Here is a 19,818-nt window from a genome sequence, read left to right as displayed (position 1 = left end):
TGATGGAATTCCAGTTGAGTTATTTCAAATCCTGAAAAATGATGCTATGAAAGTGCTGCACTCAATATGCCAGCCAATTTGGAAAACTCAGCAGTGGCCACAGGACTGGAAAAGGTCAGTTTTCATTCCAAACCCAAAGAAGGGCAATGCCAAAGAAAGCTCAAACTACCGCACAATTGCACTCATCTCACACGCTAGTAAAGTAATGCTCAAAATTCTCCAAGCCAGGCTTTAGCAATATGTGAACTGTGAACTTCCAGATGTTCAAGCTGGTTTTAGAAAAGGCAGAGGAACCAGAGATCAAATTGCCAACATCTGCTGGATCATGGAAAAAACAAGACAGTTCCAGAAAAACATCTATTACTGCTTTATTGACTATGCCAAAGCCTTTGACTGTGTGGATCACAATAAACTGTGGAAAATTCTGAAAGAGATGGGCATACCAGACCACCTGACCTGCCTCTTGAGAAACTTATATGCAGGTCAGGAAGCAACAGTTAAAACTGGACATGGAACAACAGACTGGTTCCCAATAGCAAAAGGAGTACGTCAAGGCTGTATATTGTCACCCTCCTTATTTAACTTATATGCAGAGTACATCATGAGAAATGCTAGGCTGGAAGAAGCACAAGCTGGACTCAAGATTGCCAGGAGAAATACCAATAACCTCACAGATATGCAGATGACACCACCCTTATGGCAGAAAGTGAAGAGGAACTAAAAAGCCTCTTGATGAAAGTGAAAGAGGAGAGTGAAAAAGTTGGCTTAAAGCTCAACATTCAGAAAACGAAGATCATGGCATCCGGTCCCATCACTTCATGGGAAATAGATGGGGAAACAGTGGAAACAGTGTCAGATTTAATTTTTCTGGGCTCCATAATCACTGCAGATGGTGACTGCAGCCATGAAATTAAAAGATGCTTACTCCTTGGAAGAAAAATTATGACCAACCTAGATAGCATATTGAAAATCAGAGACATTACTTTGCCAACAAAGGTCCGTCTAGTCAAGCCTATGGTTTTCCAGTGGTCATGTATGGATGTGAGAGCTGGACTGTGAAGAAAGCTGAGTGCTGAAGAATTGATGCTTTTGAACTGTGGTGTTGGAGAAGACTCTTGAGAGTCCCTTGGACTGCAAGGAGATCCAACCAGTCCTTTCTGAAGGAGATCAGCCCTCGGATTTCTTTGGAAGGACTGATGCTAAAGCTGAAACTCCAGTACTTTGGCCACCTCATGCGAAGAGTTGACTCATTGGAAAAGACTCTGATGCTGGGAGGGATTGGGGGTAGGAGGAGAAGGGGACGACAGAGGATGAGATGGCTGGATGGCATCACTGACTCGATGGACGTGAGTCTGAGTGAACTCCGGGAGTTGGTGATGGACAGGGAGGCCTGGCGTGCTGCGAATCATGGGGTCGCAAAGAGTTGGACACGACTGAGCGACTGAACTGAACTGAACTGAAATGACTTTTTCCAGACCACCTAGCTGAAGAAGCACCCCCAGTTAATAATTCTTTATTCTCTTCCTAGCACTTATCTCCTAAATAATCTTGTATATTTACAAATTTATCCTCCATCTTTCTTCTTCTGAATGTAAGAGCTCTACTGAGAACAGGGACATTGCCTTGTTTCCACTGCATCCTTAGTGCCTAGAAATTTCCCGGCATGTAGCAGATAAACATATTTAAACTGTTAACTAAGAGAAAATCTATTATTTACTTTTTTGTGAGCTCAAGACTACATATAAATTTTATATATATAATGTTTGGGTAATTTCTCCTTCTTATAGAGGCCTTCAAAATTCTCTCCTTCTTAAAATATTTCTTCTGAGGCTAAGAACTGCCACTTGCTAAAATTTTGTCACTAAATGGCAAGGTAATGCCCTTGCTTCTGTTCAGTAACAGAGCAGTAGATATGACTCTGTCATAGTTTACTGGATTTCTACTAGTCTACAATTTTATAAAGACACCCATGAGTAGGGAAATGATTCTCTAAAACCAAGTCTTCTCCTGAGCATATTTATAAAAAGTAAAAGTTACAATAACTAGGATTTATATAGGGGAATGGGATATAAATGGGAAAAGTGACAAGGGGTCATTTTTGGGGAAAGACTAAATAAGACCTTATTCATGACTAGATATTAGGAAGTGTTGTTTATTCCTACTACTCCCAGAGCCTGACACCCCTGGCCATTGTCATCATGCTGCCTTCTAGCCAATGAATGAAGCCATCGCTGTTCAGAACCTGACAGTCTGCAGCTTTCTTCCTGTGATAAAGCAAGGACTCTTAAGCTCTATAAAACCACAGGCTGTTTCCTTATAAATTTAGTATACTTGATACAATCTTGAAAAAAAAAAAGCAGAAACCCAATTTGACTTAGTAGCCCTTCACAGTGGGATGAGCCGTTTTCAGTTTGTTTTAGCTTGGGCTTTAAAAATGAGATTCTACTTCTCAATGTCACCTTTATTTTTTATGTTTCCTCTTTTTGGAGAAGCTTGCTCATTTCTATAATCACTTATTCATTCCTAATATCACTTTGCTGAGCAATAGCGTGACAGAAAAAACAGTGTGTCAGATGAATAATAATTTTTAAAGTTTAAAGGGTTTAGACTGAATGACACTGACAATGTTGCAGGTCCTGAACTGTCCAAATGGTTAGTACAAGAATCAAATCTGTGATGGGAAAAGGGTGAAGCATCACTTACCAAAACTGTATCTATTTGTAGGGTGAAAACTAGCAGACATATAGTGTTTTGGCTATTCTATTTAATAATGAAAAAAAAAAAAGAGTTCGATTAAAACTGCAAAGGCCTACTTTGGTGAACTAAATAAAATTACTCTGGCTGGGAACTAAACAAAATACAACAATTAATCATGTGATTTTGACCTAAAGTTGCAATACATTTTAATGAAAACATTTCTGAGCCTCTGTTTTGAATCCTGCACTCAGTAGGCCAATCTAGAATGACCACAGAAGTGGGCTCTAGTAGAGAAAAGAAGGGTTGTGAGTACCCAGAATAGTCCAGTCTTACACTTTCCTTTAGACAAGTCTTTTAAAAGTCCAATATTCGGCCACCAGATTTGAGTCACTTTTATGGAAGGGTTAATTTTAGGTTAGCTCTGGTCTGGTTGGGAAAGTTAAGTTGTTAAATGGATTGCTTGGTTTGCCCCAGGGCAGACATGTTTCTAAGGTTTGATTCTAACGTAATCTGGCTTACTTTCAGCATTATAGAATGAAGAGGACCAGGGACAAGTCAGATTCCCAGGGCCTCTGAGGAGCAGAACAAGATCGCTTTGGCCAGACACAATCAGGATTGGTTATGGAATTAAGCCAGCTTCCAGAACTGGAGGTGAGGTAAGGTGTAAATAGCTGTGTTGTCTTCTGTATCATGTTGTCTCATGGTTCCATGGGAGTCTACCATGTCCAGTACATATAACCTTGTCTGTACATTTAATTTGAAAGAGACCCCACAGCTTAAAAATGTGTTATCTCAATTTAAGTCCATATGACATTTGATAAAACATACAGTAGCAGTTGTCACAAGTACTACGGCTGAAAGAATTTGTGTATCACAAGATAGCTTAGCTTTCTCTTGTAATTGACTTTCGTGTACATGACTGAGCGACTTCACTCGTACATAAAAGCAACATAACTCAACACTCACACACATAAACAACCATAGACACCAAGCTTTCATTTGCATAAGGTTTTGCAAGACTTGTGAATTACCAAATATATTCAAGAAGTATAGAGCGTATAAATTGGTTCCACTTGCTTTTTCCATTTCACTCAGAAGCCAGATAGGAATTTGGCCAGGCTGGAATTTTGGTGGGGAGGGATTTTCAAGTTAGAGTTTCAATCTGGGTACCAGGCTGGTTCCCTTTACCAGTCAACAGAGGAAGTCTCTTCCTTCCAGTGAATAAGACAGGCACACTGAGCCGATCACCAAATTACGGCATAACTTTATACTTCATCAAGAAAGGAAAAGGGGATACTCACACTAAATAAAATAACGGCTCATATCCTCCAAATGTAGGTTAAAGTTTTTTCAGTGTGGATGTACACGGAGATATGTAGTGTTGAGGGAAGGTCCACTGTACTTGGGAATAAATAAGGTGGTTTGGGGCACTTGAGAGAAGTAAAAATTTTCAGTCTCTCTCCTTTTATCTGCATTTCTACTTGCCCCATCTACTTCAAGGGCCATTGTCTCTAGGTGTTTTAGGACCTTGTGAAGAAACATAAAATTCTAAATTATTCTTATCTTATACTCCTATCAGATTCCTCATGTGCAAGACCTAAGAACACTGATAGGGAGATTATGGGGTGTAACCTTCAGTGTGCAGATGAGAGATAAATGGGATGAATAAAAAACAGCTCCTTCAAAAACTATATAATGGGGGAGCTCAGTTTTCTGTCTGTTTCTTCTCATCTCTCTCTTCATAGTTACCTTCAAGATCCCAAAGTACAGGCTTCACAAAAAGCTTCAGTTCAGAGAGGTACCTTTCTATGCAACAGTAGTGAGGGAGCGAATAACTTTCTGGGAGTATATAGAAAACTACTAGTGATTGTTTTGCATTTCCACATTTTTAACAGAAAATAGTACAACAGAATCCCAGGGATGGGGGAGCCTGGTGGGCTTCCGTCTATGGGGTCGCACAGAGTCGGACACGACTGAAGCGACTTAGCAGCAGCAGCAGCAGCAGCAGCAGCAGAACAACAGAAAGTCTGTTGTAGATGGGGAAGTTTGTTAGATGAGGACTTACTTGAGAAAAAGCTAAATATGTAAATTCTGACTTCAGAAGGCCAAGAACTAAACCCAGGAGACATAAGTGATGTGAAACGTAATTATCATTGGGAAAAATCACCATGTTTGGATTTGTGTTACCAGTTAGTTAATGTAATTTGTGACTGATCTATTACTTTTTATTTTTTTTTTTTTTTTTTTTTTTTTTTATTTTTTTATTTTTTTATTTTTAAAAAAAAAATCACATGCTCCCCATCCTGAACCCTCCTCCCTCCCAACCTCCCCATACCATCCCCCTGGGCCTTCCCAGCGCACCAGCCCCAAGCATCCAGCATCGTGCACTGAACCTGGACTGGCATCTCGTTTCATACATGACATTTCACATGTTTCAATGACATTCTCCCAAATCTTCCCACCCTCTCCCACAGAGTCCATAAGACTGTTCTATACATCAGTGTCTCTTTTGCTGTCTCATACAGGGTTATTGTTACCATCTTTCTAAATTCCATATACATGCGTTAGTATACTGTATTTATGTTTTTCCTTCTGGCTTACTTCACTCTGTATAATAGTCTCCAGTTTCATCCACCTCATTAGAACTGATTCAAATGTATTCTTTTTAATGGCTGAGTAATACTCCATTGTGTATATGTACCACAGCTTTCTTATCCATTCATCTGCTGATGGACATCTATTACTTTTTAAATAGTCTTTCACTGGATTACAAAGGGCAAATTGTCCTTTGAGCTCTAAATCAAGGAGTGCTGAGTAATGGAGTATTTAGAGTGTTAGGAACTGCAGATTGAATGTAAAAGTCACTGACATCTGTAAGATTTCCTTGTAGACAAATTAAAGTGGGTGATAAAGGTTTTGAATATAACAGATCAACTTCAAGGAGGGTCTAATTTTGAGAAGAGATTCAACTTGAATTGAATTGAGTATAAGAATTAGACCAGGATTAGTTGGAGTGATGATTAAAACATTCAAGTTTATAAGTCCTTGTAGTTGCTAGGTATTTCTTGTACTAATTGTCGACCAAATTAAAAAAAAAGTAATACTTAGTAATGCTGGTTAATGTTTTTGTTTTTAGGTTGAATATAATAATCTGTCTTTAAGTTTTTTCTTTTTAAAAACAGATTTAAAATTTTAAAGCAGTTAAAGACAGTACAGAGTTTCTATATAGCCCATACCAATTTTTCCTTGTTAATAACATCATATATTTGTATGGGATATTTGTTGCAGTTTTGAATCAATATTGATATATTATTTTACCTGTAGCCTATAATTTATTCTAATTTCCTTAGTTTCCACCTAATGTCCTTTTCCTCTTTGGGGATCTCATCCAGGTTACCACACTGTATTTAATCCTCATGAGTCCCGAGGCACCTCTTGTTATGATAGTTTGTCAAAGTTACCGTGTTTTGGGTGACTTTTGACCGTTTTGAGGACTCAACTATTTTGCACAGTGTTCCTCAACTGGGAGTTGTCTGATGTTTTTCTCCATGATTAGACTGGGGTTGTGGGTTTTATGGAGGAAGACCACAGAGGTAAAGGGCCATTTTCATCACATCGTATCAAGAGTACATACTTCAACATGATTTATCATTGTCTCCATTTACCTTGGTCAACTGGGTGAGTTAGTGTTTGTCAGGTTTCTCTACTGTAACATTACTATAAAGTTATCTCCTTTTCTACACTGTACTTTTGGGAAGAAAGTCACTATGAACAGCTCACATCCAGTGTGCGAGAATTTATGCTTCACCTCCTTCAGGGCAGAGTACTGACACTAATTATTTGTAAATTTTCTGTCTAGGAGATTTGTGTGTTCTCCCTTATCTCTCTTTAAATTATTTATCTATATCTGTATGGATTCACTGATTTATTTTTTGTTTTGGATTATAAGCTAATACCACTTTACTTATTTTGTTGATAAAAATTTCCAGCTTGACCATTGGGGACTTTTTCAGTTCTCTGCTTGGTCCCTTTGCATGTTCCATTATTTTTTAAAATAGCATTTCCTTTACTTTCTGGTACTAAAAGATGCTCTAGGATCATCTTGTATATTTTTTGTCTCAGTCCTAGAATCTATCTCCAAGGGGCCTTCTTTATATTATTTTTAGTTAGAAAATGGTATTAGAAAGCAAGATCTGAGTCATAGGTGTTCTTGTTGCTACTGAGGTGTCATTATTTCTACTGACTGAGCAAGGAGTTATATGTGTGTGTAGTAACCCATGTATGTACATATTTCTACAATTATTTCTATATGTAATCATGTACACCTATACCAAACTAAAAATGCATTTATGCTCATGTCTCCAATGCTGATCTATTCCCACATGACTCATTTTGGCCTCCTCTCTTTTCTTATGACCCACTCCAGTGTTCTTGCCTGGAGAATCCCAGGGATGGGGGAGCCTGGTGGGCTGCCGTCTATGGGGTCGCCCAGAGTCGGACACGACTGAAGCGACTTAGCAGTAGCACCAGCCTTTCTTATGTATAATCTCCCACTCGAACACTGAGAAGTCTTGCTCCTAACATCCAGTATCCAATTACTTAATTGTTCAATTCCAGTATATATGTATGGCAGTATCAAAATTACTTACATCCTCATGAGAATCAGCTTTACCAGCACACAGTGTTTATATAATGGTTTATTTTGCCTATTATCTTACAGACTCCCTTCATTTCCAAATTTACTTAGGTCATCTTTTCCCCTTCACCCCCCCTTGCGGTGAGTTTGTTTTCTATATTTGTAATAGTTACATTTATTTCATACATTCATGGTACAATTAGTTTAATCACATTCTACACGCTGCCCAGGGATACTCAGACCTCTGATACAGGTTTTTTTTTTTTTTTCTTTTTTTAATGTGCATACAGTGAGGTTCACTGTTTATGTTATAAAGTTTGATATATTTTGCCAAACGTGTACTATCATATATCTGCCATTATAGTATCGTACAGAATAGGTATATCACCTTAAAACGGTGCTTCGTATGTTTGACCTCAGCTAACATTCTCCCTGCCTCAAAGGCCTGGAAACCATTGACCATTTTACCATTGCTATAGTTTTGACTTCTCCAGACTGTCATATAACTGATGTTTTCTTTCTTTATAAGCATAACTATTAGCTTACATTTATTAAGTATTCACCAGGTGGATGTCCCTATGTGATGTGCTCTTCAGGTAGTATATTTTTTTGGTTCGCAGACCACATGATGGAGGGACAGTTTTCATTCTTTATTACAAATGAGGAAGCACAGAACGGCTAAGTACTAGTCCTAAGTAAATAAGAAAACTTGTCAACTTAAGGCGAAGGCTATTTGACTCTGAAACATGTACCCAACCAATACGTCATGCTTCTAAATTCATACTCAGAATTGAGAAAATAAGAAACAGGATGCCTGCTTCAAAATGCTTCTTCTTCGTTTGGGTAGTTCTGTGCATAAAACAATGGGGCTTCTTTAAAACTTCAAACATGCATTACTTTAATAGAAAATGTGTTTATACTAAAAAGGAAAGAAGGACAGTAGATGGAAGGGAGGAAGAAAGGAAGGAAAGCATATCAAATCCAGCAACGGGATCAGTGACTCTGTTAAATTCTACTAAAAGCCAGACATTTCCCCCTGAGGGCGCATAGGAGTGACTGTTCTCCTGGCTCAGAACATCCCTCAAGCCCCACCAGTCTGGAAAAAGTAAGTTTAGAGGAGCATATTTATTCTTGCCTTTTCCCCTAAAGGGAACTGCAGTGTTCAACATTAATACATTTTATTCACATTCTCCGTTTACTCAAGAATATAACAAATGTTTAACTTTTCAGTTCTGTATATTCCTTGCTAATGTGGTTATTAATCTAGATCCCAACTGTGACTCATGTCATGTTTTTGTCTTCTTCCAAAACCTTGGTAAGAATCTTCCACTGTGCTTCCCATCAGACTCCTTAGACAGATGAATTATTAATTGTTGTTAAAATAAAACACTTTCCTGATATTTGAGAATGTTTTTATGCGAACCTAACTATGTAGTGATGGGTAAACAATCCATTCTGAGTATTTAGATGTGTCTTAGAATCCAAGAATTTAAAAAAAAATGTAATGATCTTTTAGGAATCAGGTGTCAGTCTTCTGGCAGAAAGGGACACATTCTTTCCAGAAAAAAAGATTCATCTTCTTTTAGCAACACGTTAGGAAACACCAGGTATAATATCTATGCAAAATTATTTGCAAATTTTCCCCATGAGGCTATAAAATCACAGGTAGAGGTTTGATCTAGCTATTTTCATTGTGAACTGGCTCTATCAATGTGGAACCCAATGGAAGAAAGTGTTGGGAATTGCTTTACTCATTAAGCAAGAAGTTCAGATTTGTTCTCAGATTTCTTGAAGATACTCATACTATTTTTTTAGGGTTGTAACAAAGTACCACAAACTGGGAGGCTTTGCTTAAACAAGAGAAATTTATTGTCTCACAGTTCTGGAGGGTAAACATTAAGATCAAGGTGTGAGTATGGTCGGTTCCTTCTGAGCGTTCTTGAACAGAATATTCCAGGCCTCTCGCTTAGGATCTGGTGATTTGCTGACAATTTTTGACATTCTTTGCATTGTAGATGCATTACCCTAATCTCTGCCTTTATCTTTACATGGCATTCTTCCTTCATATCGTCTTTGCTCTGTGAAATGTCTCTCTCTCCAGGTTTCCTATTGGGAAAAAAGACTTCAGTTATTAATATATCGATTTAGAGTCAATCCTAATGACCTTATTTTAACTTGATTACCTCTGTAAAGACCCTACTTCCAAATAAGGTTGCAATCCAGAGGTACTGGAGGTAAAAACTCTACCTTATCTATTTTGTTGTTGTTTAGTAACTAAGTCATGCCTGACACTTTTGTGACCCCATGGACTGTAGCCCGACAGACTCCTCTGTCCAAGCGAGAATACTGAAGTGGGTTGCCATTTCCTTTTCCAATATCTATTTTGGGGTGACACAATTCAACCCTTAATAGTGCCACTTAGTTTGTTTTGCTATTACAAAACCAAAAGCCTCTACCGTGCTAGAACCATGCTTTTTCTCTAGTCCTTTTCATTCACTTTCCTCTCAAACAGACTTCCTGGATGACTTTTTGCCTCTGGATACATTTACGGAGAGAAAGAGGTTGGACTTACATCATGCAAGAACCTGAGATTATGTGAGGTTAACTAAAAACTCAATTTTCCAGGTAATTTATACTGAATCTATTCCTTGAGCCACAGAAGAAAATATAATCTCTGAAAATGTTAACTATAACATAATGATTAACAGGTGACACTCTGCCTCAACAAAATATTATCAAATCAAATTCAACAGTACTTTAAAAAGATCATATACCAGGGTCAGTGGGACTTATTCCAGGTATGCAAGAAATGATTCAGCTTGCTTAGATCACTCACCATGATACATCCCATTACCAAAATTAAGGCTAAAAATCATATGATCATCTCATTTTTATATACAAAATAAAAGAAAATGTAAGAAGTGGATTTTATGAATATAGGTGATGCTGAAGAACCAAATAAAGGTCATTCAGTTAGTTCATAAGACTGATTATATGGTCAAAACACAGACTTCATGCAGTTGATTTAGAAGATTTAGTTTCGTTCCATGTATATGTCAATAGCCAAGGGTTAGAAGATGAAACGGAGAAGGCAATGGCAACCCACTCCAGTACTCTGCCTGGAAAATTCCATGGATGGAGGAGGCTGGTAGGCTGCAGTTCACAGGTCGCTACGAGTCAGACACGACTGAGCGACTTCACTTTCCCTTTTCACTTTCATGCATTGGAGAAGGAAATGGCAACCCACTCCAGTTTCTTGCCTGGAGAATCCCAGAGATGGGGGAGCCTGGTGTGCTGCCCTCTATGGGGTCGCACAGAGTCGGACACGACTGAAGTGGCTTAGCAGCAGCAGCAGCAGAAGATGAAAACCACATAATCTGTAACCATATGGTTCTCTGTGGGAAAGACATCCATTAAAATACATAGATGGCAGCCCACCAGGTTCCCCTGTCCCTGGGATTCTCCAGGCAAGAATACTGGAGTGGGTTGCCATTTCCTTCTCCAATGCATGAAAGTGAAAAGTGAAAAAAGTGAAGTCGCTCAGTCGTGCCCGACTCTTAAACCCCATGGACTGTGGCCTACCAGGCTCCTCCGTCCATGGGATTTTCCAGGCAAGAATACTGGAGTGGGGTGCCATTGCCTTCTCCGAAAATACTTTGTACTATCTGTAAATCATAAGGAAAAGTTCAGGCCAGAAGGAGAAAGAGATGAGGTGATTTTTAGAAGATAAGAATTATCTAGTTAAATGAGGAATGGACGTCAAGGTAGAAGAAGTATTATCAGGAAAAAGTATTATCAGGAAAGGCACAGAGGTGAGAAATGTAAGGTATGTCCGTGGAAATGCCACAGTTCAGTATTATTACTAAAATGTAAAATAAGAAGTAGAGAATAATAGATCCAAAAGGCCAATTAATGGTTGAGTTTGGTAGAAGAAGAGGGATACAGGATTTTATTACACTTGCTAGATTTTGTACTTTATTTAGAACTTTTATATTTATGTTCATGGGAGATAGTGTTCTTTATTTTTCTTTTCTTATACTACTCTTGTTGAGTTTTTTATTTTAATCAAGTTATATTAATACTAACTTCATAAAATAATTCATTTGAATACTTCCCTCTTTTAAAAATTATCTAGAAGACTTTGTAAGATTAGAATTATCTATTCTTCAATTTTGATAGCATTACCTGTAACACCATCCATGCTTTTGATCTGGGAAGTCTTTATATTTCTAATTCAGTTTCCTTGGTGTTTCTCAGTCTATTAAAGTTTCTTCTTGATCAATTTTGTTTGTTCCCCTTATCTATGCTTTCAAATGTATTGACATAAAGTTCATGGTATCTTGTTTCTTTCTTAATCTCTGTTGTAGCTCTAATTGTGTTCCCTTTGTCATTTCAAATGTTGTTTACTTTTGCCTTGCATCTGTTTTCTTGGTCAACCTTGCTAAAGGTTTGTCAATTTTATTTATCTTTTCAAAGAACCAGGTTGGCCATTTGACGTCCCTGTCGTATGTTGCATTACATTTCCCTAGGTTCTCTTTTTCTTTTTATTGTTTTCTTCCTTCTTCTTTGTGTTCCCTTTGTTTTCTGTACACTACTCAAGGCTGAATGTTTAGATTATCTATATCAGCCTTTCTTATTTGCTGTCTGGACACTGTCCTTATTTTACATTTATTATGTTGTTCTTTGATCAATGACTCTCTCTCATTTTATATCGTGTGCATCTTTAATTTGTGGACCACTTCATTTTTCTGCTGTAGTTTCATATCTAATATTTTGCACAGTGCCTGACTCATAATAGTGGCTCAATGAATATGTGCTGAATGGGTGAATGTTTAGTATGATTTGTAAATAGCTTCACACTGTACACATTATTAATATATTTATCTGAGCTGAAAATAGTCCAGTAGCTTGGAGTATATGAAAATATCAATGCAACTGTCTAAGAAAACTTATAGACCAATCTTTTTGAGAGATATTTTCATTTATAACCTAAGGGAATAAAAATGTCTTCAGACAAACACTTTCTGAACTGCTGAGTGTTACAAAAACAGGAAAGTCAGTCATCAAAAGTATTTATGAAGCCACTCTGAAGACTATCATTGCCTTTCTTCTTCAGTGAAGTATATGGGTGGGATTTTTCTCAGTAGGATTATGATGCAATTTTCAATTTTACCACAGTAACAAGAAATTTCCTTAATTTCTGTCAAAAGATCGTTAGTATTTGGACTCAGATCTAAGTGCAAATGCCAGCAGTGTTCCCTATGTCTGTGACTTCAGGCAAGTGACTCTATCTCCCTGAGCTTCAATTCTCTAATGCAGAAAAATGGGATAGTAACTCCTTCTCTTCCCAATTGTTGTAAAAATTAAATGAGCAAATGGATATAAAGTGCTTAGGACGGTGTCTGGCACATGGCAGGTACTAAGTAAATATTATTAAAGTTGTTGCTGTTACTATAAGTGTGAACTTTTCATGGAAAGGATTGTGTCTTATGCTTCTTATACCTCATGTGTGACACATTTCAACCCCTCTGCTGTGCTCGAGCATGATTGCAGACTTGAACTAAAATCCTCATGTTGATGATGATAGATGATAAAGAAAAGGAGCTATGGAAGAAAGGAATTCTGGCTTTGCAACCAGCAGCCATGTGCTTCAAATTCAGGTGAAAAGAATGTAATGGAGAAAGAATATTTCCCAATGTCTCCTACACAGGGAGATGGATTTAACCATTAAAACTGAGGTGTTAGCAAAGATATTCTGGGGAAATAGGGATAAACATGTGCAATAAAAAGGTGATTTTTTTTTCTACTGTTTGGTTAAAAATAGGCACATTCATTGGGAAAACTTATCTAAAATTGCTTTCATACAAACAGCTCTGTGGGACCTTCTTATAATGTCTGTAATGAGAAAACTGGATTGGAATCATGCAATTATGAGTGTATTCATAACAGATAATGTATAACATTACTTGACTTCTGGAATGACACAATGCATGGAATAATTAGCTGTGTTACTGTAGTGCTCTCTTCTGCCTGGGTCATGTGGATTTCTTATATCAGAAGGTCAGTGGCAATGTTATTTCTTTTGAATAATTTTCATTTCTTTAAAAAGATTAGAAAATGACTTTCAAGAATGACATAAATCAAATATAAAAATCTGCATTTACTATAGCTAGTGTAAGACATTTTTTTGCATCAATTACTATTGTAATTTAGGCTGAATAATGCCAGCTATTTTGCTACTCTGCTGAAGTCCTCTTTTTTGAGCCTACAATGAACCTGTAATACTTATGGAAAGAGTTACCATAGCAACCTATATTGATGTCACCAGCTCAGGCTTCTGACTTCATTGCATAATGCAGTAGCAACTGGATTTGCAGCAGAAACACCCTGCTAAAGAACAAGTATCTTGGTTTACAGCAAAGAGGACAAAAGAAAACAGCAAGTTCTAGGGGGTTGAATGCTGGATTGTGAGTTAGAATGTCTGAGTTCTTATTTTAATCCTGCTTCTCACTTGTTGCCTTGTTTTGAGTAATTGTGTTTACATGTGTGCACTGAGGTTTGAAACAAGAAATCTCCTATATATGGGGTAGGCATAGAAGAGAAAGCTCATTATTTAACGTTTTAGCATTTGGTAGACATCTTAATAAAGCTAAAGCAGTCTAAAAATAACCTGGAAAGAAAGGAATTATTAATGCCTTGTAGCTGATACCTAGCTAGCTCACAAAGATAAAGAAGACACTTTGAAATAAAAAAGCATGTAGCTAGGGTTTTCTTTTTTGAAATAGTAATGGATAAAGTCAAGATTGATGCCCTAATCTTAATTTTAATAAGAATGTGAAGAACTCTTACATAAATATATCATATTATTTAGCTATCTATTTAAAGATGTTTTACATAGTCTATGTTCAGAGTAAGAGGTATCTGTATCTATTAGTGAGTATGATGTTTCTCATGTTTATATTGTATACATTAAATCATAGATGTTTCTTAATTTTATCATGCAGATATTTATCCTTATTAGAAAACAACTGAATATGTGAAATAGTTTTGCTGATTTAAAATGAGATTTCAAAAAATCTTAATGATATCTTTTTTACAATGGCCTAATGTTTTCATTGGAGCCTTTAACCTGTTCATTATGTCAACTGGTCTAACTTTCTTTTTTGTACACTATATTTCAGAATTGAGATAAAAATAGTTGGGGATTTGAAAAGGCATTTAAACTAATAAACTTTGTTGCCAGAAACTAAGCTGAAAGCATGGTATAGCTTTTTATTTGCTCTAAGGTGATAAGCTAGAACATTTTGATGGAACTAAGGCCCTTTCCACCCCCTCTATCCATATGCTTCAAAATCATTCCAAAATATCAGAAGAAATTTAACTTGCTAGAAAACTTCATCAACTAAATTTCATGTTAAAAACCAACTATGTTGGTTGTTAAAAACCATGTTAAAAACCAATAATTTTCCCTTGTGGCTCAGATGGTAAAGCGTCTACCTGCAATATGGGAGACCTGGGTTTGATCCCTGGGTTGGAAAGATCCCTTGGAGAAGGAAATGGCAACCCACTCCAGTACTCTTGCCTGGAAAATTCCATGAATGGAGGAGCCGGTAGGCCACAGTCCGTGGGGTCACAAAGAGTTGGACACGACTGAGCAACTTCACTTTCCTTCACTTTTCATACAACTTTTAAGTTATAGTTGAAAATGAAGTGCCAAGTATAATAAAAGTTATGGCCATATTTTCATTAAGCACTTAAATGCACCTGAATTCCATGTCATACTGTAGCATGAGTCATTTGTAGGAGTCTCAAAGTCTTGTAAAATCTTTAAAAAAAACAAGAATTTAGTATACAATGTTTGTACAGAATATATAAGGATAAAAACTAGTTCTTTCTTCATAAGCTATGCCTATCAAACTAGCTAACGTGATACTTCTTTTATTTTAGGAAATAAACTTTTGTGTGTGTGAATTTAATATAACATGTTTATTGACTTATTAACACAAAAAGAACTTGAATAGACATAGTGAAATTCTGTAAAAAGAAAAAAAAAGGCAGGTTAGTCTCCAAAATTTTTCCCCTCTTTAAGCAAAGAGAACAAGTAGTATTGGTTACCTCCAGAACTGAACTTACTCCTTACCCTAAATTCATCATTTCTTAAGTACAGCCCTATAAAGAGCAGAGAATAAATTTATTATGAAAAAATCACAATGTCAAAGAATTAAAATTATGGAAGGAGCTTTAGTTAGTCTGTTTTTACCAGACTGAGGTCTGCAAGTGAAAGTGAAAGTCACTCAGTCATGTCCCACTCTTTGCGACCCCATGGACTATACAGCCCATGGAATTCTCCAGGCCAGAATACTGGAGTGGGTAGCCTTTCCCTTCTCCAGGGGATGTTCCCAACCCAGGGATCGAACCCAGGTCTCCTGCATTGCAGGTGGATTGTTTACCAACTGAGCTATTAGGAAGCCCAAACTTAGGTCTAATAGATTTAAATAACTTTCCCAAAGTTATTTAGTGGAAGAATTCAAACCTCAAACAACTGTTTGTTCTACCACATCACATTGTCTTAATCCTGCCTCAAGGCTTTAATCCAGAGTCACCTCCTTGGCATATAATCTGATATATAGTCTTTTTTTAATCGATTGAGGTATAATTGATATATAATATTAGTTTCTTATGTACAACGTAATGATTTGATATTTGTGTATATTGCAAAATGCACCCCATGATATGTCTAGTTAGCAACCAAGCCCTTTGTTTCTTTTTTTTAAATGTTTTATTCTTTTTTTCCCTTTAACAAATATCATTAGAGATTACAGACAAATTTTTTTAGTCTTTTCAAGGCATCAACTTTTGACTTTGTTTATTACTCTTATCATCTTTTGCTATGTAACAACCTTCAAAACTTATTGCAGGTCAAGGATTCAGGGAGAGTCTTCCTGGCTCATTCTCTTGCATCATGTGGTTTTGACTGGGTTTACTTGGTAGTATTCAGTTGGCTCTTGGTCTGGTCTGGAGAGTCCAAGATAGCTTCACTCACGAGCCCGATGCCTCGGCAAGGAAAACTACAGGGATGAACTCAGTTGGGTTTCTCCCTCTATTTACATAGCACAGGACTCCTCCACAAGGCCTCTTCAGTCTGCACTTCTTACATTGTAGCTTGGAACACTAAGAATGTTCTACAGGAAGTGGAAATCACATATCCTCTTGAAGGCTAGACCTAGAGCTGGCAAAGCGTCACTTCTACTCTACTCTTGGTCAGAGCAGTCGCAGAACAAAGATTTAAGGGAAGGAGAAATCAGATCAGATCAGTCCCTCAGTCGTGTCCGACTCTTTGCGACCCCATGAATCGCAGCATGCCAGGCCTCCCTGTCCATCACCAACTCCTGGAGTTCACTGAGACTCACGTCCATGGAGTCAGTGATGCCATCCAGCCATCTCATCCTCTGTCGTCCCCTTCTCCTCCTGCCCCCAATCCCTCCCAGCATCAGAGTCTTTTCCAATGAGTCAACTCTTCACATGAGGTGGCCAAAGTACTGGAGTTTCAGCTTTAGCATCATTCCTTCCAAAGAACACCCAGGGCTGATCTCCTTCAGAATGGACTGGTTGGATCTCCTTGCAGTCCAAGGGACTCTCAAGAGTCTTCTCCAACACCACAGTTCAAAAGCATCAATTCTTCGGCGCTCAGCCTTCTTCACAGTCCAACTCTTACATCCAGACATGACCACAGGAAAAACCATAGCCTTGACTAGACGGACCTTTGTTGGCAAAGTAATGTCTCTGCTTTTGAATATGCTATCTAGGTTGGTCATAACTTTCCTTCCAAGGAGGAAGCGTCTTTTAATTTCATGGCTGCAGTCACCATCTGCAGTGATTTTGGAGCCCCCCAAAATAAAGTCTTGACACTGTTTCCACTGTTTCCCCATCTATTTCCCATGAAGTGATGGGACCGGATGCCATGATCTTCGTTTTCTGAATGTTGAGCTTTAAGCCAACTTTTTCACTCTCCACCTTACTTTCATCAAGAGGCTTTTTAGTTCCTCTTCACTTTCTGCCATAAGGGTGGTGTCATCTGCATATCTGTGAGGTTATTGATATTTCTCCCAGCAATCTTGATTCCAGCTTGTGTTTCTTCCAGTCCAGCGTTTCTCATAATGTACTCTGCATATAAGTTAAATAAGCAGGGTGACAATATACAGCCCTCCTATCAATGGGATGAGTGTCAAAGAATTGGGGCTATCTTTATTCCATCAAGGGCTTCCCTGGTGGCTCAGACGGTAAAGCATCTGCCTGCAATGCGGGAGACCCGGGTTTGATCCCTGGGTTGGGAAGATCCCCTGGAGAAGGAAATGGCAATCCACTCCAGTACTCTTGCCTGGAAAATTCCATGGACTGAGGAGTCTGGTAGGCTACAGTCCATGGGGTCGTAGAGTCAGACACGACTGAGCGACTTCACTTTCACTGTATTCCATCACCTTGATCTTGTGTTGTATTTTAGTTTCCTGTTTCAGTAGTCCATTCTTTCTTTAAATTCCTTTCTGTTTTCTTTGCTTATAGTCTATCATTCTGCCTTCCCACCCAAATTCTTAAGTTAGATGTTTAAATCATTAATTTCCACCATTTATTCTTCTAATAAAAGCACTAAAGCATAAAGTTTTCCTCAAATGATTGCTTTCATTGCATTTTAAAGTAAAACTATGCTGGCATTTTGCTCTTTGTTCAGTTACAAGTATTTTCAATGTTCCAATTTTATTTCTTCTATAATCTATGAGTTATTTGGAGTGTGTTTTTAGAATTCCAATCACATGGATTGTTAATAATAAGTATCTACTTGAGACTTAACATATATATCAAATACAATGTATGATCCTTGTTTGGATCCTCATTTGAATAAACTAAGAAAAACTGTAAGATAATTAAGGAAATATGAACACTGACTGGACATTTGAGGAATTTTATGTATTTTAAAATATGTATAATGGTATTATGGTTATGTTAAAGAAAAAAGTCCTTCCTTTATAAGGTTGCAAGTATTTATGGATGAATTTGCTTCAGAAAAATTCAGATGGGAGTGGATGTATACATGATAAAAGATTGACTATGAGTTGAATAATCACTGAAGCTTGATGCATGATACATGAGCATTCTATACGTTCCTTCATTTACTCATGTGTGTTGGAAATTTTTCATTTCATTTTTCATGAGATGATATTAAAAACTTATCTCCTTAAATATGATTTCTGGTTTAATTTCACTGTGGCTAGAGAATGTAATACATATGTAAGCACACAAAAACATACACCACATATATTCTCTCTGTATAATGTAGAGCATATATATGTTCACACAAGGATATGTATTATATATGTAAGATAAGTCTTGTTTTATGGATTAATATATTCAATTTTGAGAAGTGTATCATGTGTGCTAAGAAATCTGTCATCTATCAACATTAAATCAAGATTGGTAGTCCAAAACATTCATATTTTATAAACTTTTTTCTGCTTGAACTATCAGTAATTGAAAAAGATGTGTTTCATTTTAATTTTTATTATGACGATTTGTCATTTTTTTCTGGAGTTCTTGACTGTTTTGCTTTGTGTAATTTGAGATAGAGCCATTACTACCTATCTAGTTGTTCAATTTTACTGATAATTTGAAACCAGATAGTATCACTTTTCCTCCTAATTTATGTTTTTTATCTTAAAGACTATTTTTATTATATTAATATAATTCTTCCCAGCTTTCTTTGAGCTATTTGTTGGACATATCTTTCAGTCCTTTTCTCTTTACATTTTTAGGTTTGTCTGATATGGAATTATGCTTATCTGGCCTTAAAATTCTATTTTTAAGTGGCAGGTTTGGAGTATAACATAAATATTGTGATTAGTCATATATTTACTTATTTCTATAATCTTAATTTCTACTATGTTTCTTTCTCTTCCTTTATTTTTTTCTTTTACTTTCAAATTTGCTTGTTTTATTATTTGATTTTCTCACTTTACTGACTAGAAATGATATATCCTAACGTATTTTAAAATTTTGACATTTTAAGGGGTGTCCACTAACTTAACAATAACTAAGTTTAATCAACCATTTATACGCTCCCCTTTCAGAACAACACCAGGGTTTTGAACCAATTTTTCTAGTTGTCTATTCTGACGTCGCTGCTATTACTCTTTAAGTTCTATCATTTAATTTCCTTAGACATTTTATTTATTATTTTGTAAGACAAAGTTTATATAGACTTATCTATATGTTTACCAATTTCTTCTCACTTTTCTTAGATCTTCCTTCTGGGATCATTTTTTTTTTTTCCCCCCCAGCAGTATATCTTTTAGAAATTTCTCATGAAAGCACACTGTTTTTCTCTCAGATTTTGCTCATAGAAAATGCTTGAAAATATATTTAATCCACTATTTCATTCACTCTCAATCTTGAAGAAATTTTAATGGAATCAAAATAGGTTGACAGTTATTTTC

General features: G+C 36.8%; 1 long non-coding RNA gene across 4 annotated transcripts in view; it reads left to right on the top strand.

The window, feature by feature from the left end:
• The window catches only part of LOC147366276 (uncharacterized), a 60,268-nt gene that overhangs the window by 39,458 nt on the left and 992 nt on the right, over positions 1-19,818 (top strand). For 3 of the 4 annotated variants that reach the window (XR_015132468.1, XR_015132469.1, XR_015132466.1), the window contains 2 exons: positions 3,223-3,353; positions 9,846-9,958. This is a non-coding gene — a long non-coding RNA (uncharacterized LOC147366276). Of the gene's footprint in view, positions 1-3,222; positions 3,354-9,845; positions 9,959-19,818 lie in introns of those variants that run through there. The other variant, XR_015132467.1, reaches the window with a different exon arrangement.

The sequence above is a fragment of the Bos grunniens genome, chromosome 9 (assembly GCF_055505025.1).
Source record: "Bos grunniens cultivar Pamir isolate PY7600 chromosome 9, Bosgru_T2T1.0, whole genome shotgun sequence".
NCBI lineage: Eukaryota > Metazoa > Chordata > Mammalia > Artiodactyla > Bovidae > Bos > Bos grunniens.
This window is presented reverse-complemented; position numbering and strand designations above follow the sequence as displayed.